Raw genomic sequence first — 23,893 nt, forward strand, 5'->3', positions numbered from 1 at the left:
AGCAGAACTTACTGTATTAGCTTGCTAGGACTACTGTAACAAAGTACCCTATACTAGGTGGCTTAAATGACAGAATTTAATTTTCTTGTGGTTCTTGTGTCTAGAAGCCCAAAATCAGGTTGTCAGCAATGCTGGTTCCTTCCGAGGGCCATGAGGAAGAATGTTCCATGCCTGTCTCCTAGCTTCTGGTGGTTTGCTAGTAATCTTTGACATTCCTTGGCTCTGCTGCTTTGCCCTGATCACATAGTGTTCTCCCTCTGTGTGTATGCCTAGCTCTGTGTCCAAATCCCCCTTTTTAGAAAACACCAGTCGTACTGAATTAGGGCCCATGCTAATGACTTCATCTTACCTCAGATCTGCAAAAACCCTATTTCCAAATAAATTCACATTTGCAGGTGCTGGGAGTTAGGCCTTAAATATCTTTTGAGGGGACGCAATTTAACCTGTAACACAATCTTGAAAAAGGACAATACTGGGGAACTCACATAACCTGATTTCAAAACTTACTGCAAAGCTACAGTAATCAAAGCATGTGTTATTGGCAAAAGAATAGGTATATAGACCAATGAAATAAAATTGCGAGTCCACAAGTAAATCCATACATATACACTCAATTGATTTTCAACAGGACTGCCAAGACGAGGATGTGAAAGAATTTGGACCTCTATTATATATAAAAATTAAAAATAGATTAAAGATCTAAATGTTAGCTAAACTATAAAGCTCTTAGAAGAAAATAGAGGCATTAAATCATTGTGACTTTGAAATTACACAATGGTTTCTTAGATATGATACCAAAGACATAAGCAACAGAAGAAAAAATACATTAAATTTCATCAAATTAAAACTTCTGTGCTTCAAATGACACCATCAAGAAAGTGAAGACAACCTACAGAGTTGGAGAAACTACTTATAAAATCATGTATCTGATGAGGGATTTTGTATCTAAAGTACTCCTACAATTCAATAATAAAAAGACAACCCAAATAAAAATGGGCAAAGGATTTCAGTAGACATTTCTCCAAGAGATATAGAAATGGCCAATAAGTATGTGAAAAGATGCTTTATATCAGTAAAATGCAAATCAAAACCACAGTGCTACTTCATACCCACTAGGGTGGCTATAATCAAAACGATAGATAACAATAAGTGGTGGTGAGGATTTGGGGAAATGGGAAACCTCATACACTGCTAGTGGGAATAGAAAATGGTGCAGCTGCTTTGGAAAACAGTCTGACATTTCCTCAAAATGTTAAACAGTGTTACTATATGACCCAGCAATTTCACTCCTAGGTACAATTTCTAAGAGAAATGAAAACATACACCCACATAAATATGTGTTAAACACATGCTCATAGCATCACCAATTAAAAATGGAAATACCTCAAATGTGCATCAACTGAGGAGTGGATAAATAAAATGTGGTATATCCATATAATGGAATGTTATTCAGCAATAAAAAGAAAGTACTAATATATTGATACACATAGGTGAGTCTTGAAAATATTACACTAAATGAAACATACTATATGATTCCATTTATATGAAATGTCCAGAAGAGGCAAATAGGGACAGAAAATAGATTGCTGGCTGCCCAGGGCTTGTGGAAAATGGGGAGTGAATATTCACAGATACTTTTGGGTGATCAAAATGTTCTGAAATTGTGATGGTTGAACAACTCTATGAATATGCTAAAAACTGTTTTAAGTTGTATATTTTAAATGGGTAAATTAAATGGTATGTGAATTATATCATTAAAGCTGTTAAAAATCATAAGTCATCATGTTAATAGAACTAAGGGGTAAAATATGATCATCTCAGATATAGAAAAATCATTTGACAAAATCTAACATTCATGTTCGATAAAAAACTAAATAAATTAGGATGGGAGGGACTTTCCTTAATGTAATTAAGTCATCTTTAAAAAAAACTAGAGTTAACATTGTACTTAATAATGAAAGACTGAATGGAAAAAAGATGACTTTCTCCTTATAGGTAGTAATTTCATGTTTCTTTGCATGCCCAGCCATTTTTGTTGGTTGCCAAACAAAATGGATTTTACCTTTTTGGGTGCTGAATATTTTTTATTCCTAATGTATTCTTAAGCTTTGTTCTGAGACGTAGGTAAATCATTTGGGAACAGCTTGACCCTTTTGGGTCTTGCTTTGGAGATTTATTAGGCAGCACCAGAGCAATGAGCAGCCCTTTGTTTGCCCAATGCCTCGTAAATCATGATCTGGCTGGCTAGTGGGAACAGGCACTTGATTCAGTGTGAGTGCTTTTACACCTAATCATTTTGGACAGTGCTTTCCCAGGCCTTGGGCAGTTTCTTCACTCACATGCATGTACTGATCTGTGCAGCTCTCTTCTCTCTAGTTTTCTGTCCTGAAAACTAGTCACCTTGTTCTTTCCACACTGTCAGCTACATCTCTTCCATTCAAGGAACCCACCAAACTTCACTGGATTTCCCTTACCTGTGCCATGTTTTAGAAACCATCAAGGTAATAAGTCAGGACAAGTAGAGGCTCACTTCATTCGTTTCTGTCTCAGGGTTACTGATCCTTGTTGCCTAATGAAGGGTGTCTTGAAAATTGTTGATTTCATATATTTTGTCTGTTTCCTGGTTTCAGGCAGGATGGTAAATGTGGTCACTGTTACTATGTTGGCCAGAAGCATGCGTTGTTCGACAAAGTTGACAAGGCAATTCAACGGAGGAAAAGTTGGTTTTTCCAACACAGTGGTGGAACAATTGGGTATTCAAAAAAAAAAAGAAAAGAAAGAAAGACAGAAAAGAAAAGATGAAAAGGAAAAAGAACTAGACCTTAGAACCTTACTTATCACCATACACTACAATTGACTCCAAATGAACCATGCATAGGCCTAAATGTAAGAGTTAAAACTAAAACTTCTAGAAGAAAACATAGAAGGTCTTTTGACTTTCCGTTAGGCTGTGATTCTTAAATACGACCCTGAAGCACAATTCATAAAAGAGCAATAAATTGGACTTTGTACTTAGCAATTCCACCCAAAAGAATTTTGAAAGCAAGGACGCAAACAGATACTTACACACCAGTGTTCATAGCAGGGTAATTCACAATAGCGAAGTGGTAGAAATAACACAAGTGTCTGTCCAACAGATAACTGGATAAATAAAATATGGTTTATACATAGAGAATATTATCCATAAAAAGGAATGAACTTCTGATACATGCCATAGCATAGATGAACCTTGAAGACATTATATTAAGTGAAATAAGCCAGACACAAAAGGGCAATACATGATTCCACTTACATGCAGTACCTAGAATAGCAAATGTATAATGACAGTAGAATAAAGGTTACCAGGGGTCAGGGTGGGGTTCAGGGAGGATAATTATTCTTTAATGGTGTATTCATTTACTAGGGCTGCTTTAACAAACTGCCACAAACTGAGTGACTTAAAAAGCAGAAATTTATTGTCTTTGTTCTGGAGGCTGGAAATGCAAAATCAAGATATTAGTGGGGCCATGCTACCTTTGAAACCCGCAGGTGAATCTTTGCTTGCCTCTTCCTAGCTTCTGGTCGTTTGCTGGCACTCTTCGGTGTCCCTTGACCTAAAGATGCCTCACTCCAATCCTCCCGACTTCACATGGCATTTTCCCTGTGTCTTCATTTCATCTTCCCTCTGTGTGTGTCTGTGTTTGTGTCACAGTTTGTCTTTTAAGGACACCGGTCATATTTAGATCATACTCCAATGACCTCTCTTAACCTCATTACTTCTCTAAAGACCCTGTTTCCAAATAAGGTCACATTCTGAGGTACTGGGAGTTAGCACTTCAACATCTCTTTGTTGAGGGACACAATTTAATCCATAACAAATGCATAGTTTCTGGAAATGCATGGTGGTGATGGCTGCACAACACTGTGCGTGTACTTAATGCCTGTGAATTGTAGACTTAAAAAATGCTTGGAAAGATATTCAGCAAATTTAGTTAAAAGTAGTTTTATCTAAGTAGTAGTGGGATGTGGGGTGATTTTCCCTTTCTTCTCTGTAGTTTATATATTATTTGCAAATAGAAAATATACTTATTTTTTACAGAGTTAATCATGAGAAGAGTATATACAGGAACCTATTTCCCTCCACTCAAAGTTCCATCTTCAATGGAAAATAAAACCTAGCTTCCTGAAATTTACCTTGATAAGAAAGAAGAAGCTAAGGGAAACCTTTGCTACCCTAAAAATTTTATCTATTTTTTCCTCTTTAAGGAATTGGATGTTTATAATTCAGAACTTGAAATTCTTAATATCATCAAAATGAGGAACAGTTTTGTTGGGTGTTAGTAGGGAGTGCGAATTCTACAGGTCAGTTTTCTGTGTTAAAAATTTAACCTAGAAGTAATTCCAAATTTAGATTCTCATCCCTGTACCTTTAGGGAATATTAAGGGAAATGAAAAATTTATTTCATTTAGTTATGATAAATCCAATTTATGGAACCACTTTGTGCTTGACTGTACTAGAGAAGTTTTATACAAAAATGTAATACTTTTCCATTGTCAGTTTTTGAACATAATTGCAGTACTGGAACTAATTTGTTGAAAAATAAGATTTTAAGGTAACATCATTTTTATTTAGTCATATTGTATCTTTCTGTGTATGTGCTTATAAACACAATTTGATTCACAAAAAGGAAATTATTATTTCTAAGGACAATGTTTTCTCTTTTTCATGATTCGGAAAAAATTCTCAGTTTTAGTATAGGGGAGATTTCTGCTTTACGTGAATGGTGGAAACGGAGCCAGCAAATCCAGAGTGCTTCTCAATTTAAAACTTGAGAATATCCTGTACATTTTCTTAAGTCTTGCTGAACATTGGCAAATTATTCTATGATATAAAGCTTTGAAAGAGATAAAAATAGGGAAATGTTTATCTGTTAACCACATTCTACGCCTGGTGAATTAGAAATGTTGCTTTCATGGTATCATTTTAAGGTTCAGCTTAATTTTCAGAAAATGGAAAATGGAGATGCTATTCATTGGCATTTTGCCCTTTTAAAAAAACTTAATACAAGATTAGCAAGATATTAGAGCTGTGGTAATTGGATGTCTTTCAGGGTAATAAACCATTAAAGTTTATGAGTCACGTTAACATAAAGCCCTCTCATTTCCACCATTTCCTTTTATCAGTTCATTCTACAATAAACATAAAATTCTCTGCCTGGAGTTCAGAGCACAGCAAGGAAGAGAAGAAAAAGCCAGGACAGAAAATCCACAAAGTAGTAAGTGGAAAATGTTCAGTAACCTTTTAATCCCCAAGCTTAGGACAAATGTCCAGTGCTTCACGGACTGCTGGGACCCACAGAACTTGACTGGTGAGACTTCCTCTCAGTGACCTAGTAACCAGCCTGTGGTCTCAGATTCAGGGACTCCCCAGACAGGTTTTCTGGAAGTCATCCTGAAGTCATCTTTTTCATTAAAAAAAAAAAAAAAGATGGTGAGAAAAGTAACAAAGCAACACTAAGAGCTCTGGCCCTTTGTGCTGGGGGAGTTACTTGCTGGTTCCTCCGTGCATGGCGCTGCTGATGGAAGCCTGGAGGAGGAGCAGGGTGGGGGCCCCAGGCCAAGTCTCTGAGCACAGAGCGTGGGTGACACTTTCCGCTGTTGTGGACCCGGTCTGTCAATGAGAAGAATGCCATGCTCTGCCTGCTGCTCTCTACCAGCCCGACTTACAGGAGCCCTTGGGAGGAGGCTATGGCGGAAGCTGTGTGAATGATCACAGACGACAGTTTAGTAAAACCCTCTAGTGTAAGTAACTTATTTTATTCCTTTGTTCTCCTCATTACTTGACTCTTACTGTTTTGTTTTTATGGATTTTATTCTGTACTTTTATTTAGAGCTTCTCAAAACCTTTTAGGAAGTTGAAGAATGTATGTATGTGTGTGTTTGTGGATGTGTTATTGTAACAAGAGTATCCAAATTGATACAGATATAAAAACAGGTTTTTCATAATTTATGGAAAGCATCATGCAAATCTTCCTGCATGTGGGTTTTCTTTTATAAAAGAATTCTGATTACAAATTTTCAAAGAAAAAAGCCGTTGTTTGCAACTTATTCTTCAAAAAGAATATGCTAAATGCCAGATGCTCTTTTGTGTCCAGAAGGGTATATCAGAAACATATTTCTGTAGAAGTTACAACACACTTCTGTGAATTCCAGAAGTTTGAAAAGTCACATAGGTAGTTCTCTATGTTCAGGATCCGGGTCGGAGTGGAAAATGTGGGACTGGGAGTTAGGATGATCTCAGAAAGCAAGCCGGTCTCCACTTCACCAGTTGTGAAGTCATTGGCATATGAAGAACCCCATACACATCTACATTTACTGTTTTGATTTGTTTTTTAAGATGAAAACCAAAGTAACCATTCTTAAGCCTATACAGCCAGCCTAAAGGAGTTTTTCACTTCTCAAGCAGTTCTTGTCACCCAAAGACTAGGAAAGAAACAGCTCTACCCTGTTACTTCTGACAGGAAACTTTGGACTCCAGAATGTTCTATGCTCGTGAATACTCATGTGTGTGCATGACTCCTAATTAACTTTTAGTTGGTAAGTTAATTATATTTGATGAAATTGAATATGTGTAGCTGTCTACAACTTCATGTCCAGTATGCTATTCTTTGGCCGTGCCATTTGACAATAGCCACCCCAGGATGTGTGGCAGCTTTCAGTTACTCAGTTACTCAAATCCGGACAGATGGTCACCTTGGTCAGGTTCCAGATGAAACTGATAGCCTTGCGGCACTGTCGAAACCAAATGTTTTGGAAATTATCTGTTAATAAATGAAAGTTTATCCAGTATTACCTGCTTAGAATCTCCCCTTGAGTACATTTTTTTTTCAGAAAACCCATGCTATGCTAAAACTAGTTTAGCAGTATTTTTATTTTAACCACTTTGAATGGACATTTTCCAACTTGATGAGCAATATTTTTCAGTTAAAAAGTTTTAATCACAAAGAAAAAGAGGATAGCATAATGAAATCCTGGCTACTATCTCTCCTAGGAAATAAAACATTCTACGTACTATTGAAACTGCTGGTATATTCCTCCCAGATTGTGTTCTGTTCTCCATACCCACCCTGTATATTTGTTGTTATAATTGCCAGGCATATCTGTAATAGATCATTTTCACTCATCATCACTGGTGAGATGTAGCCACATTGGTATGTGTAGCTCTATTTCATTCTTTTTCATCTCTATGTATTTCATCATGTTCTTCTTGGGTGGGTATTTATATTTATTTTAATGTTTTGCTTTAATAATTCCATATGGACATTCCAATAGGTTTCTTCTTATACACATTTTTGAGTTTCTGTAGAGTATGTACTTCAGAGTTAACTTGCTGAGTCATAGGGTATAAACATCTTTCATAGTTATCAAATTACTTCCTAAAATGTTTCACATTTCACAGGCCAGTCGTGTTGTAGAATGTCGTTCAATTTGAGTTTGTCTGTTTCCTCATGGTTAGATTCAGGTTGTACATCTTTGGCGGGATATCATAGAAGTAAGGCTATGATCTCAGGGCATCCAGTAAGGGCCTGTATTTCCAATTTGTCCCATTTCTCATGGTGTTTATTTTGGTCATTTCATTAAAATGATGCTTGTCATGTTTCTCTATGTAAAGTTACCCTTTTTCACTTTGTAACTGGTAAATATTTTGTACTTTTAGAAGTATTGAAACAGTTCTCCACATCCACTTTTGGCCATAATGGAATAACAGAATCTAGACTTACCTGACAGTCTTAAGCAATAACAAAAATCTGACAGAATATGGAAAACAGTAGTTTTGAGTCATTGGATACTAGGGAAAGCTGGGTATTGATGTGGAGTGGAGAAAGAGAGAGAACTCTGGAGATCTACGGAGAGTTTTCCTTTTTTCTTCAGCAAGTTTGTGAGAGACCTACCAGAGGCTGGAGCTAGAACCCCCATAATAAGCAGACAGAGCAATCTGTGAAGCTCACAGGGATGGGAACAGTTCATGTTCCCAACAGCCAGGGTGGAGAAACCTCATAATAAATACATGGCACTGGATAGAGTTCTCAGAAGACTATCACCTCAGTGATGGAGCTAAATTAGCCTTGAACTACAGGCTGTTCTGGTCCTGACCTAACAAAGCTTAAAAGCAAGCCCTGACAGATTCAGACTGTTTCCAAGTAACTTAACCATGTCCCAGAACAAAGCGCAAACTTATTTTGAAGGAATACCCTCCTCTACCCTGAAATCCAGTACCTTATTATGTAAAAGTCACACTAACCAGCATCTAACAAATTACTAGCCTTGCAAAGTACGAAAACATGACCCTCACTGACAAGAAAACTAACTCAGAACTGACAAGAAACGGCAGATGATAGAATTAAAGAAACAAAGACATTAAACAGTAATTGTAAATTATATTTCATATTTTCACAAAGGTGAAGGAGAACTGAACATAATGAGCAGTGATGTGGATAATCTTTAAAATACATAATTTCTACAGATGGAAACTGTCTTTTACCTCATCAAACTTTCAGTTCATTTTTTTTTTTAATATTAAGGGTAGCATTTTTTCCCTGCTAATATATTAGGAGAAATAGTACCATACACATACTTAAGCTTACATTTTCCAACAATGTCTACAATCAGTTTACATCTGTATCGGTTGGCTATTGTTGCATGACTTTTTCTTTTCTTTCCTTTATCTTTTTTCAGTTCATTTTTGTATCAGTATGGACTCATGGTTTCCCATTTTATTCAATGGGTTATGATTTGTTATTAGCATTATTTATTTGATATTCAAATTGTACCTGGTCTGGCCAGTGCGAGCCCCTTAAGTTGTCATCTGTGCACTTTTTGGCATGTCTCAAGCATTATTTGAATGCTTTTTAACTTTCTGATGCACAAGATGTTGCAGCCTGGAATCAGCCATTTTCTAAGAAGCCCTGGTCTCTTTTAATGGAGACGAGCATTCAGGAGCCAAGATCTGAGTGTTAGGTGTTTTCATACCCATCGAAGTGTTAATGCTGCCAAGTCCTCCCAGACAGAGCCAGGGAATGGGTGTCTCTCTGGCTGCCAATAGGTAGATGGAAGCCGTGGATTAACATCAGACCCTCCAATTCCAGCCCACCACTGAATGGGGTTCATTCTGGTTCTCTGTATCTGTATCTCCTTCTCCGATCCGTACCCTGCTCAGAACCACCTCAGGCTTTTATTCTGAATGTGTTGGGTGGGAAAAGAGGAAAGCGCTTAATATGCTTTCTGATGCACAGAAATTAGTTTCCTCATGGTTTGCGTGTGTGTGTGTGTGTGTGTTATTTAAGAAATCTTTTTGAAATCATAATCTTCTGTAAAGCTTATGAAAGTTATTTTTCACATTTAAGGCTTTAATTTGCCTGGACTTGATTTTTGTGTATGGCAAGAAGTAGAGATCCAGTTTATTTTTTCTTTTGAAATGGGTATTTCTCATGGAATGGGTCCCAGCAAAAATTATTAAATAATTCATATTTTTTTTCCACTGAAATGCAGTTTCACTAATGTAAATATTGTTTCCACGTATATGCAGGTGTAATACTGAACTATTTCATTAGTCTGGTTGTCTTTTTCTATGCTAATTATTGCCACACAGTCTTATTTAACCATAATTTTTTTTATTCAGCAAGCATCCATTCAGGAAACAAAACTCCTCTTAAATATTTCCAGTAAGAAAGGATTTCATATGGAGAATTGGATGCTGACACAGCCAGTAGCCACACTGGAGGAATAAAGGTGCAGGAAGGGGCTGACTGCTACCTCTCAGGTTTGCCACTGACTTCCAGGGCATTGGGAAGGTGCAGAAACCACACATTCTCTGGAAATAATCAGTTGTCAACAGTACTTAGGCTAGTGATTTACAAAAAAACACCTGAATGGTGATACAAAATCTCATATCTGTTGAAGTTCATCATGTATCTCTCCTTAAATGTTTTATGACTGCCTTTTGTTGAGGATCTAACCTGAAACCTGCTGTTGGGGTCTGGGGACATGCAGCTCCTGGGCATCCAGCCCTGTCGTTAGAGGAGAGCAGGGCAGCACGATGGCATGAGGTGCCTGTGGGCACTCTGGCACAGATTCACATTAGTTTTGTTCTTTCTCTAGGCTATCTTGGGTATTCTTGGGATCTTTGCATTTCCATACAAAATTTAGAATCAGCTTGTTAATTTCTACCCAACCTCCTGCCCAAAGTCCTTTCTGGGGCTTTTAATATAATTTACACACTATAAAATGTATAAATTCTTAGGGTACAAGTTGATGCATTTAGACAAATGTACCCACTCACGTAATCACTCTAGTCAAGACAGAGAGCAGGGCCATCGCCCTCGAAAGCTCCATCACTCCCCTTTCCAGTCAATCCCCTTTTCTTCCCAGACAGAGGTAACCATTCTTAATTTCTATCCCTTAAAATGGTCTGACTATTCTAGGACTTTGTATACATGGTATCATAAAAGTATGAAACTTCCTGCGTTTGACTTCTTTTGCTCGACACACTGTGTTTGGTCCTCATGTCGTGTGCCTCAATGCATTCCTTCTCGTCGTCATGCAGTGTCCGCCGTATGACTGTACCACAATCTGTTTATTTACCTGCTAATAGCCATTTGGGTTTTTTACATTTTGGGTCTACTATGAATAAAGCAACTAAGAACACTCTTGTATGAGTTTCTTCATGGGCATCTGCTTTCTTTCTAATGCGCAAATATTCAGACATAGAATTGGTTGTCTGTGTGTTAAGTCTAAAGAGAAACCGCTGAACAGTTCTCCAAAGTGGTTGTATCATTTTACACCCCCACTAACAAGGCATGAGAGCTCTAGTTGTTCAGTATACTCAACATTTGTTATGGTCATTTATAACATTTAGCTATTCTAAAGGTGGGAAGTATTTTTTCACTGTGATTTTAATTTGTATTCCCACATGACTAATGATTCTGAGCACATTTTCATGTGCTTATTGATCATTTGTGTATCTTCCTATGTAGAATTTCTGTTCAAATATTTTGCCTTTATTTTATTGTGTGATATTTTATTATTGAGTTGCAGGTGTTTTATATTGATATTCCAGACAGAGGTCCTTTTGTCAGGTAAAGGTAGCATGAAAAATAGTCATGAATATTTTCTTCTAGGCTGTGCTTGCTTTTTCCTTTTCTTACTGATATCTTTTGAAGAACAGGTTTTACTTTTGATAGATTACAATTTATTAAATTTTTCTTTTATGGTTAGTGCTTTTGGTGTCTTAAGAAATCTTTGCCTGACTCAGGGTCAAGGAGAAAGCTCCTATGAAGCTTTATAATTTCAACTTTTATGTCTAGCTTTATGATCCATCTGGAATTAATTTTTGAGAATGGTTTGGGGTGATCATTGGGGTTTTATTTTTCTCAATGATATGTAGGGTTTTTCTTTTAGTACCATATGTTGAAAATACTGTCCTTTCTCTTACTGAATTCCTTGGTACCCTTTAATGAAAATCAGTTGACCATACATGTCTGAGTTATTTTTTTCTCCTCATGTTTCTGGACTTTACTCTGTCCATTGATCTACTTACTTATAAGCCAAAACCATATAATCTTACTTAGTGTAGCTTTAAAGTAGATCTTGAGGTCAACTTCTTTTTCAAGTTTGTTTCACTCTTCTAGATTCTTTGCATTTACAAATAAATTTTAGTTTAACTTGTCAATTTCTAATGAAAAGTGCTGATATTTTTTTCCTGCCAGTATTTTGGTTGCAGCTGTATAAATTCTGCAGGTAAGTTTGGGGAGAGAAAACCTCTTAACAATACTAAGCTCTTCCCATAGGGTCTCTCTTATGTTACATCTTCTGTAATTTTTCACAGCAATGTTTTATAATTTGCGATGTAGTGGGTCCTACTTGTCTTTTTGTTAAACTTATCCCAAAGCATTTTTCCCCAACTGTACTGAGATATAAACTGTATTATGACCTGCACCCATTTTAAGTATACAGTTCATTGTGTTTTAATCAATTATTTTATGTTTATTGACATAATAGTAAACAGAATTGGTTTTAATTTTGTTTTCCAATGTCTGTTACAAGCATAGAAATACAAGTGTATTTACATTTGGTTATCATGTCTCTTACTTAAAATGCTTTTATATTATAAAGTACTTAGCCTCTATTTTTTTCTTTATAATACTGGCTTGTTTATACACATAAATAAAATTACAAATAAAAATTTAGATCCTTAGTGATACTAAGCATATTTTTGTTGCTCAGTAGTCATATGTGCCTAATGGCTACTGATTTGGACAACACAGATTTTCCTCTTTGCAGAAAGTCCTATTGAAAAACCCTGGGGAGGGTGGGGTGGTCCCATCTTGTGGATTTGCCTCCTGGTTTCCTCATTATGTTGCATAAATCGTCCTAATAATCTCTGCATTTAGAGTAAATAGAAGTTATATACATATGTTTAAAAGCTTAATTAAATGAAAATTAAACTTTTATTTCAGGACTACCTCGTAAGTGAGCCCACATCTTTTGTAGTGCATTACAGAAAAATGAGAACTGACCACTAGATGATGCAGCATGGATGTGGCTGTTGATCTTGTTTTGGGGACAAAAAATTTGGTTTGAGGGGGTGGCTCAAGAGAGAAGAGAAAGGATAGAATTGATGACCCTGAGTATAGACCAACTTTTTGTTCTGAAAAAAGAGCAGAGAAATGGCATGGTCGCTGGATGGGGTTTGGGGCCAAATCGGAGAGATTCCAGCATGTTAGTGTGCGGATAGGAATAGTTCACCTAAGAGGAAGGCTCTGACAGTGCCAGGGGGAAAACGAGAATTACTGACTGCCCTTCAGTAGGCAGGCGAGAGCGGGTCTGGCAAGTGGAGGCACTGGCCACGGAGAGGGGCCCCAACAGCACCACGCACCGTTAACGGGGAGGAGGGGTGGGCCAGGCATAAATTGTAAGAAGGGACAAGGGACTTCTTTTCCGATTGATTTTCTTATTTATTTACATGCATGCCTGCAAGACAAAACAGGGTACAGTAGTGGGTCCTTGGGGTACGGTCTCAGACTTCCAGACTCTGTGTGTTCCAGTTATATATATATCTTACTTTTTGCTGTCATTTCTGTCTTCACTTGGACAGTTTGCCTGGCTACAGCCTTCCTCCCTGCTCCACTTGGAACTAGCTTCTGGTATGCCATGGGTTAAAACATGCACAATTAAGGCCATTAACCCAAAGAAAAAATCCCGTTTAAGTTGCCCCAAGTAAGTGTGTGTGGAGGTGTGGAGTGGCCTAGAGCTTGGTTCCTTCAGGGACTTCGTCTCTCAAGGGCCCTTTGCGTCTGTTCTTTCCTCCTTTCTCTGCTGCTGCCTTCCTCCTCTCACTGATCATTTCTGTACCTCTGGCCTGCCCATGGCTGTGTGTCCCCCCTGACCTCACTTTACATTGTTAACTTTGGCTTTGGCTTCACCTGCAGAGACTTGATCCAAGCCTGGATTGAATTCATGAGAAAAGGAATCTGAACGCAGGGACTCTTTCTAAGGTTCTGATCTTGGATGGGATTGGCAGTCCTGCTCTCGTCTACTCAGTGGCAGCCAGAGAGCAGTCTTTCCATGTACAGCAGGACTGCTTCTGCTGTCTCATCCCTCAGGGCCCGGACGCTGGGCCAGGGCAGTTCTTAGGAGGGCCCGTGGATGGGCAAGGGGCACAGTGATTGGCACTTTCATTCATCAAGCTGTCTGAAGTACCTGGAATCCAGGAGAGACTGTTATCTAAGGGAAGTACACAAGCTTTATTTTATGGGCTTTTTAACATTTATCTTAACTTTCTGCTTGTTTATTTTTTATTGGCTACATTCTGTTCATCACAACACACCCTCAGCAAATATTTGTAGAATGAATGACTTTGGAAATGACAGATAAGAAGTGCCTCTTTTTTTCTTGGTTACATATCAATTTTATTTTACCTTTGCATTTTTTAGTTCAAAAAGAAAATGCTATACTTCAGAAAGCTCTGTATATGAAAAAAAATCAGACTTTTGGCAAAATGCTGCCTGGTAGTTCAGAATTCAAATTCATTTACCTGTCTCAATTAACTGAAAGGGTGGGCTTTGAGTTCTGCTACTGGGATCTAAGGTTATTTTAGAATTTTAAAACTTTTTATTTAATATAAATATATTTATATTAAATATAAACATATTTAAGAATATTGTTGTTCCCTGAAGCCCAAATGCAGAACTGCTACAAATTTAATAAATATCTTGAGATTGGATGCAAATTCACTTGAGAGGCAAAGTGTTTCCTTAATGCCAACATGTCCCTTTAATATATTTGAATCCAGATGTTTTGGCTTCACTTGCTAGGGTGGATGCAGCATTAGCCTGTCAGTTTCCTGCTGTTTGTCATTATTTAGTAGTATTAGAGGCTGTAAGCATGCATACTCATTGGGAAAGTTAAAGAAAGGCTTTAAAATGAGAAAGGTCCTGAGTTGTGGTCCCTCAGTTGAATATCACCCTTGAATAGATATTTAGGGTTATAAGTTTTTCTTTTAAAAATGTCAGGTTAACTGCATTTTTAACCAAGCACATAACCAAATCTCCATCAAGACCATTCTCTCCCTTGTAGGGAAGTGTTTAACAAAATATGTATTCCACAATTGGATATGCAAATTCTTTAGCAGTAACGAAAACATAAATTGCATTTCCTAAGGTGACAGGGACCACACTATGGTACTCCTCAGTCATTGTATAGCAATGTGATAACCTTGCGTCCTTAGATTTACTCTGTAGATTTTTGTACTAAAGTCTGTTTCTACTTTGGGTAATAGCTGGGTATGGTTTTTATATTGTTTCTTAAGAAATGGTAGAACTGCTTGGAATTTCCTTTACATTGACATATGTATTTGATTGTTCTCATAATAGGAGTATAATAGATTTGCTTCTTGTCTAATTACAATATAAGCCATAGAATTCAGCCACTCCAGTTCTTAGGGTAGTAATGTTCTCCATAGTTTAATGCTTATTGGGGTTTTCCATATGTGACTGTGTTTATAGATGACTTCTAATGCCAGAGCTCTGGTCCCTTAGAAATACCATATGTGTGTTCATCAGTAAAGACTAATGTTCAGTAACTAAAACATACAGCCACTTATACTCGGTGTTCCTGGTTTTAGCAACATAGGGATTTAGTGGCCAGTATTTTATTTAGGATTTTTGTGTCTAGATTCATAAATGAAATGGGCTTATTGTTTCCTTTCAATATGTTGATTTTGGGATCAAGAGTATCATCTTGGAAAGATTTGAATATCATTTTATATTCTCTTAAATGATTTGAAAAGGTAGAGATTTGCTGGCCCCTGAGAGTTCGGCAGAGTACATGTAAACCACCTTATTGGCTTTGGCTTATGTTTTCTTTACCTTCTTGCACTAGGACTTCTAATGGTTTCTTTCTTAAAGTTTATTGTTGCATAGTTGCTAATAATACTTTTCATTCATTTAAATTCCTCATATTTAGTTCATACATGTGAACAAGTAGAGCTGCATAACAGCACTTTGTCGTTAAAGTCACATACATGCTGCTCTGATTATAATTCATTGCTCTTCTCCCCACAGTGGCACCGCTCTCCTGCACAAGGTCCACCGCTCACTGTGTATCTAGATACCTCAACCATGCGTGTATGCCTAAACCATAGTAGGTGTTATTTTGCATTTTCACATATGTTGGCATAGAATTGGGGTTATCGTTCCTTCCTAACATATGCCAGTATGCACTAGTGTCCTAGCACTGGCTGCTTAGCACGGCATGCCTCTTCGTCAGTTGGGGCCCATACAGTTACATATTTTGAATATCACCCTTGAATAGATATTTAGGGTTATAAGTTTTTCTTTTAAAAATGTCAGGTTAACTGCATCCCACTAATTTTTGTGCAGCTTTAAGTCAATTTTATTCTTAAGCTATTATATAATTTGTATATTTCCTCAAAGTAGCATTTAAGCAGAAATAAAATTAAGTATATATTTCACTTTATTGAGTGAAAATGAAGTTTTCATTTTCCCTGAAAATCTGAAGGTTTTGTAGCCCACTGTGCAAACTTCTGTCTTGGGTAGAACAAACAAGAAATTCCTTTGTCATGAATGAAAGTAGAACCCAGAACTCCCAAGGTGGCCCTGAAGGCATCTATCAGTTCAGATACGTAGTATTTCCTCATTTCTATTATGAGTTCTTCCATGGTTCGTGTGTGCTATTTAGTGCATTTAAGAATGCCTAAATGGCAACTTTTCCATTATCTTCTTGTTATTGATGGCTAACTGAATGGTATTGTGTTATCATCGGGTGGCAACAGTGACATCGATCCCTCAGTATTTGTTGAGGTTGGCTGCATGGCCTGCCTGCCTGCTCTGTTATCATACACATCGTGTGTGTGCTTGCGAAGAATGTAGACTATCAGAGGCCGGGCTCTCTCCTCTCCATTTCATAGGCCTGTTTGCTGCACTGTTTAAACCTACCATCTGCTTCCTACATTTTTGTCTGCTTGATCTATCAGTTATTGAGAGTAGAGGGTAAAATCTCCCATCATGATAGTGTAGTTTTCCAAACTTGTCCTGTCAACTTTTACTTAATAAATTTTGAAGCTATATAGTTAGCTGCATACAAATTTAGAATTTGGCCTTTCTGCTAAATTTTTTAACATTAGAAAATGGATCATCTTTGTTTTTATTACTGCCTTTAATATCTATTCTGCTGATCCTTTTACTGTCAGCCCTTTCGGGTCCTTATGCTTTCATGGTTTATTTATTTTTTCAAACAGCATATAGTTTTTTAAAGAGCATATGGCACATTGCCATCATCTGTCAATCTCCTTTTTAATTGTTTAGTTCACTTACATTTTAAATTACTGGTGATTTTTTTCATCTTATATTTATCCTGCTTTTTAAAAAGATAATTGTTCCCTCCTTTTTCTATTCCTTTAGACCAACCAAGTTTTTACAGATTTATTTCTTTCACTAACCAGTATAACCCTCTACTTCTATTTTGTTTGTGAGTATATTTTACTTGCTCTAAAAAGAATCTACTCTTCTCTTCCCAAACAACCTATAACACTTATATACATATATATTATTGTCCAGTATTTTAAATTTTTACTGCTACCCAAATGAGACATTGCTTTTATTTATTTTATTTATTTATTTATTTATGTATCATTAATATACAGTTACATAGGCAACACTGTGGTTACTAGATTCCCCCCATTAGCAAGTCCCCACCACATACCCCATTACAGTCACTGTCCATCAGCGTAGTAAGATGCTATAGAGTCATTACTTGTCTTTTCTGTTCTATACTGGCTTCCCTGTGCCACCCCCTTATATTATATGTGCTGATCGTAATGCCCTTTATTCCCCTTCTCACTCCCTTCCCATCCACCTCCCTAGTCCCTTTCCCTTTGGTAACTGTTAGTCCATTCTTGGGTTCTGTGAGTCTGCTGCTGTTTTGTTCCTTCAGTTTTTGCTTTGTTCTTATGCTCCACAGATGAGTGAAATCATTTGGTACTTGTATTTCTCTTCCTGGCTTATTTCACTGAGTATAATACCCTCTAGCTCCATCCATGTTGTTGCAAATGGTAGGATTTGATTTCTTCTTATGTCTGAATAATATTCCATTGTGTATATGTACCATATCTTCTTTATTCATTCATCTAATGATGAACACTTAGGTTGCTTCCATTTCTTGGCTATTGTAAATAGTGCTGTGATAAACATAGGGGTGCATCTGTCTTTTTGAAGCTGGGATCCTGCATTCTTAGGGTAAATTCCTAGGAGTGGAATTCCAGGGTCAAATGGTATTTCTATTTTTAGTTTTTTGAGGAACCTCCATACTGCTTTCCACAATGGTTGAACTAGTTTACATTCCCACCAGCAGTGTAGGAGGGATCCCCTTTGTCTGCATCCTTGCCAGCAATTGTTGTTCCTCATCTTTTCTATGTTGGCCATCCTAACTGGTATGAAATGGTATCTTATTGTGGTTTAAATTTGCATTATCCCTCATAATTAGCGATGTGGAGTATCTTTTCATGTGCCTGTGGGCCATCTGAATTTTTTCTTTGGAGAATTGTCTGTTCATATCCTCTGCCCATTTTTTAATAGGGTTATTTGCTTTTTGGGTGTTGAGGTGTGTGTGTTCTTTATATATTTTGGATGTCAACCCCTTGTTAGATATGTCATTTACAAATATATTCTCCCATACAAAGGACACTCCCAAAGTGTCCTTTGCTGTACAGAAGCTTTTTAGCATGATGTAGTTCCATTTGTCCATTTTTTATTTTGTTTCCCTTGCCCAAAGAGATGCATTCAGGAAAAAGTTGCTCGTGTTTATATTCAAGAGATTTTTGCCTATGTTTTCTTCTAAGAGTTTTATGGTTTCATGACTTACATCCAGGTCTTTGATCCATTTTGAGTTTACTTTTGTGTATGGGGTTAGACAATAATCCAGTTTCATTCTGTTACATGTAGCTGTCCAGTTTTGCCAACACTGCCTGTTGAAGAGGCTGTCATTTCCCCATTGTATGTCCATGGCTCCTTTATCATATATTAATTGACCGTATATGCTTGGGTTTATATCTGGGTTCTCTAGCCTGTTCCATTGGTCTATGGGTCTCTTCTTGTACCAGTACCAGATTGTCTTGATTACTGTGGCTTAAAGCGTAGAGCTTAAAGCATAATTCGCCCCCCCCTGACCCCCACCCTACCCCGCTTTATTCTTCCTTCTCAGGATTACTTTTGCTTTGGCTATTCGAGATCTTTTATGGTTCCATGTGAATTTTAGAACTATTTACTCTAGTTCGTTGAAGAATGCTGTTGGTATTTTGATAGGGATTGCATTGAATCTGTAGATTGCTTTAGGCAGGATGGACATTTTGACAATATTAATTCTGCCTATCCAAGAGCATGGGATGAATTTCCATTTATTAGTGTCCTCTATAATTTCTCTTAAGAGTGTCTTGTAGTTCTCAGGGTATAGGTCTTTCACTTCCTTGGTTAGGTTTATTCCTAGGTATTATATTCTTTTTGATGCAATTGTGAATGGAATTGTTTTCCTGATTTTTCTTTCTGCTAGTTCATCATTAGTGTATAGGAATGCACTGTGTATTCATTTTGTATCCTGCAACTTTACTGAATTCAGATATTAGATCTAGTAGTTTTGGAGTGAATTATTTAGGGTTCTTTATGTACAATATCATGTCTTCTGCAAACAGGGACAGTTTAACTTCTTCCTTGCCAATCTGGATGCCTTTTATTTCTTTGTGTTGTCTGATTGCCGTGGCTAGGACCTCCAGAACTATGTTGAATAGAAGTGGGGAGGGTGGGCATCCTTGTCTTGTTCCCTGTCTTAAAGGAAAAGCTTTCAGTTTCTCACTATTAAGTATGATGCTGGCTGTGGGTTTATCATATATGGCCTGTATTATGTTGAGGTACTTGCCCTCTATACCCATTTTGTTGAGAGTTTTTATCATGAATGGATGTTGAATTTTGTCAAATGCTTTTTCAGCATCTGTGGAGATGATCGTGTGGTTTTTGTCCTTCTTTTTGTTGATGTGGTAGATGATGTTGATAGATTTTTGAATGTTGTGCCATCCTTGTGTCCCTAGAATAAATCCTCATTGATCATGATGGATGATCTTTTTGATGTATTTTTGAATTCAGTTTGCTAATATTCTGTTCAGTGTTTTTGCATCTATGTTCATCAGGGATATTGATCTGTAATTTTCTTTTTTGTGGTGTCTTTGCCTGGTTTTGGTACTAGAGTGATGCTGGTCTCATAGAACAAATTTGGGAGTATTCCCTCCTCTTCTACTTTTTGGAAAACTTTGAGGATGGGTATTAAGTTGTCATTAAATGTTTGATAAAATTCAGCAGTGAAACCATCTGGTCCAGGAGTTTTGTTCTTAGGTAGTTTATTTATTACCAATTCAATTTCTTTGCTGGTAATTGGTCTATTCAGATTTTCTGTTTCTTCCTGGGTCAGCCGTGGAAGGTCATATTTTTCTAGAAAGTTGTCCATTTCCTTTAGGTTATCCATTTTGTTAGCATATACTTTTTCATAGTATTCTCTCATAATTCTTTGTATTTCTGTGGTGTCTGTACTGATTTTTCCTTTCTCATTTCTGATTCTGTTTATGTGTGTAGGCTCTCTTTTTTTCTTGATAAGTCTAGCTCGGGGTTTATCTATTTTGTTTATTTTCTCGAAGAACCAGCTCCTGCTTTCATTGATTCTATTATTTTATTCTTCTTGATTTTATTTATTTACACTCCAATTTTTATTATGTCCCTCCTTCTACTTATTTTGGGCCTCATTTGTCCTTCTTTTTCTAGTTTCATTAATTGTGAGTTTAGACTGTTCATTTGGAATTGTTCTTTCCTGAGGTAGGCCTGTATTGCAATATACTTTCCTCTTAGCACAGCCTCACTGAGTCCCACAGATTTTGCAGTGTTGAATTACTGTTGTCATTTGTCTCCATATATTGTTTGATCTCTGTTTTAATTTGGTCATTGATCTATTGATTATTTAGGAGCATGTTATTAAGCCTCCATGCGTTTGTGGGCTTTTCTGCTTTCTTTGTGTAATTTATTTCTAGAGTCATACCTTTGTGATCTGAGAAGCTGGTTAGTACAATTTCAGTCTTTTTGAATTTACTGAGGCTCTTTTTGTGGCTTAGCATATGATCTATTCTTGAAAATATTCCATGTGCACTTGAGAAGAATGTAATGTGTATCCTGTTGCTCTTGGATGGAGTGTTCTGTAGATGTCTATTAAGTCCATCTGTTCTAATACATTGTTCAGTGCCTCTGTCTCTTTATTTTCTGTCTGGTTGATCTGTCCTTGGAGTGAGTAGTGTGTTGAAGTATCCTAAAATGAATGCATTGCATTCTATTTCCCCCTTTAATTCTGTTAGTATTTGTTTCACATATGTAGGTGATCCTGTGTTGGGTGCATAAATATTTATAATAGTTATATCCTCTTGTTGGACTAAGCCCTTTTTATCATTATATAATGTCCTTCTTTGTCTCTTGTTACTTTCTTTGTTTTGAAGTCTATTTTGTCTGATACAAGTACTACAACTCCTGCTTTTTTCTTCCTATTAGTTGCATGAAATATCTTTTTCCATCCCTTTACTTTTCAGTCTGTGTATGTCTTTGGGTTTGAAGTGAGTCTCTTGTAGGCAGCGCATAGACAGGTCTTGTTTTTTTATCCATTAAGTGACTCTATGACTTTTGATTGGTACATTCAGGCCATTTATATTTAGGGTGATTATTGATAGGTATGTACTTATTGACATTGCAGGCTTTAGATCTGTGGTTACCAAAGGTTCACGGGTAATTCCCCTACTATCTAACAGTCCAAGTTAACTCACTTAGTATGCTATTACATACACAATCTAAAGGTTCTTTTTTTTTTTCCTCCTTTTTCTTCCTGCTCCATTCTTTATATAATAGGTATCATATTATGTACTCTTTGTCTATCCCTTGATTGACTTTGGGGGTAGTTGATTTGATTTTACATCTGCTTAGTAATTAATTGTTCTACTTTGCTGTGGTTTTATTTCCCCTGGTGACAGCTGTTTAGCCTTAGGAATACTTCCATCTATAGCAGTCCTTCCAGAATGCACTGTAGAAGTGGTTTGTGAGTGATAAATTCTCAGCTTTTGTTATCTGAAAATTTCTTAATTCCCCCTTCAAATTTAAATGATAACCTTCCAGGTAGAGTATTCTTGGTTCAAGGCCCTTCTATTTCATTGCATTAAATATATCATGCCACTCCCCTCTGGCCTATAAGGTTTCTGTTGAGAATTCTGATGATAGCCTGATGGGTTTTCCTTTGTATGTGATCTTTTTTCTCTCTCTAGCTGCTTTTAAAAGTTTGTCCTTATCTTTGATCTTTACCATTATTATTATTATATATCTTGGTGTTGTCTTCCTTGGGTTCCTTGTGTTGGGAGATCTGTGTACCTCCATGACTTGAGAAACTATTTCCTTCCCCAGATTGGGGAAATTTTCAGCAATTACCTCCTCAGTGACACTTTCTATCCTTTTTTCCTCTCTCTTCTTCTTTTGGTACCCCAATAATGCGAATATTGTTCCATTTGGATTGGTCACACAGTTCTCTCAATATCCTTTCATTCTTACAGATCCTTTTTTCTTTCTGTGCCTCAGCTTCTTTGTATTTCTCTTCTCTAATTTCTATCCTGTTTACTGTCTCTTCTACTACATCTAATCTGCTTTTAAATCCCTCTATTGTATGTTGCATTTCAGGTATGGAATTTCTCAATGACTGAATCTCAGTCCTAAATTCATCCCTGAGTTCTTGAATATTTTTCTGTACCTCCATGAGCATGTTTATGATTTTCATTTTGAACTCTCTTTCAGGAAGATTGGTGAGTTCAGTTTCATTTGGCCCTTTTCCTGAGGTTTGTGAGATTTTGGTGTGAACCAGGTTCCTTTGACATTTCATATTTCTATGTGGTGCCCTCTAGTGCCCAGAAGCTCTAGTCTCTGGAGCTGCTCAGCCCCTGGAGTGAGGTCGGGGGTTGCAGGGGAGCAGTGCTGGTGCCTGGGGGCAGAAAAGAGCTGTTTCCTGCTTCCCAGCTGCAGTGCCTGTCTCCAGTGTCAGAGCCAGTGGGCCTAGCACACAAGTGTAAGCCTCTGTGCTTTGCATCTGTAGCTGTCATAGGCAGGGCCTCCCCCTGGCTGGCCTGACGCCAGTGCAGTGACTGCCGGTTTGTGAGCTGCTGCCGGCAGGCCAGGAGGAAGGCATATTGGCTGCATATCAAGGTGGGGGGCCTTGGAGCTGAGCATCCAGCCAGGGGAATGGAGTGCCTGAAGCTCCTGAAAGTTCCCAACCTGCTGCGCAGAGCACGCCCAGACAACCTTGTCCACCTTTCCCTTCTCCTGCGCGGCAAGCTCTGTGTAAACCCCGCCCCTTCAGCAGCCCTCTCACTGCAAGTAAGCCTCTCAGACCGCCTGCCTTTCCTTTGTCCCAGAGTGGCCAAATGTGGATCCCTGTCCTCCACAAATGACTGGAATCTCAGTCTTTCAAGTATTCCACCTGCCTTAGCTTTCCAACCCCACTAATCTCCAGAGCACCATGCAATGTACGTTTGTGCTCCAAAGCTGATCTCCAGGGCTGGGTGCTCAGCAGTTCTAGGCTTCCAACCCCTCCCCACTCTGTTTCTCTTCCTCCCACCAGTGAGCTGGGGTGGAGGAAGGGCTTGGGTTCCGCTGGATCAAGACTTTGGTATATTACCCTGTTTCATGAGGTCCGCTCTATTCTCCAGGTGTAGGCAGTCTGCTGCAGCCTTCTTTCCTGTTGCTCTGTTAGGATTAGTTGTATTAACTATATTTTTGTATTATATGTGGTTTTGGGAGGAGTTCTTTCTCTCACCTTTCACACTGCCATCTTGAATCTCCTCTTTCTCTCCTGAGACATTACTTTTTATACAATTAATATTTAAATTTGTTCACCCTTTAGTGGATAATTCTTTGTTCACTATTCCTTCTTGCTTCTCAAATGTTTACACATCAACTTGTTTTTCCCTTCTCTACTTTGGAAGTTTTTTTAGGTACAGGGATCTAGTGGCAATGAACTCCATTTTTGTTTGCACATTTTTGCAACTGTAGGATTTTCTGTCTTCCAACTATGATCACAGAAGCAGCATTTAAACATCTAAATCACCACCCATCACAGGTGCCTGGTGCTTCTGGACTGAAGAAGCCTGTGAGCTTTGCTGTGTACTTTCTCGGGCTTTCCTCGTGGCGAATGTAAGGCTACAGTGTATTGAGAAGAATGAAACTCCAGACAGAAATACAGGCTCACTAATGACACCCGACCATTCTATGTACCACAAAGAAAC

The 23,893-nt window shown here is 37.7% G+C and overlaps 2 long non-coding RNA genes across 2 annotated transcripts in view; both read left to right on the plus strand.

Moving 5' to 3' along the window:
• The window catches only part of LOC118967439 (uncharacterized), a 65,131-nt gene that overhangs the window by 31,841 nt on the left and 9,397 nt on the right, over positions 1–23,893 (plus strand). Inside the window, exon 2 of the long non-coding RNA XR_005054462.2 lies at positions 5,164–5,255. This is a non-coding gene — a long non-coding RNA (uncharacterized lncRNA). The remainder of the gene's footprint in view (positions 1–5,163; positions 5,256–23,893) is intronic.
• Positions 5,262–23,867, plus strand: LOC140846536 (uncharacterized). The gene is made up of 3 exons (XR_012125717.1): positions 5,262–5,781; positions 15,600–15,678; positions 23,728–23,867. It is a non-coding gene; the product is annotated as an uncharacterized lncRNA (long non-coding RNA).

The sequence above is a fragment of the Manis javanica genome, chromosome 15, assembly GCF_040802235.1.
Source record: "Manis javanica isolate MJ-LG chromosome 15, MJ_LKY, whole genome shotgun sequence".
Lineage (NCBI taxonomy): Eukaryota > Metazoa > Chordata > Mammalia > Pholidota > Manidae > Manis > Manis javanica.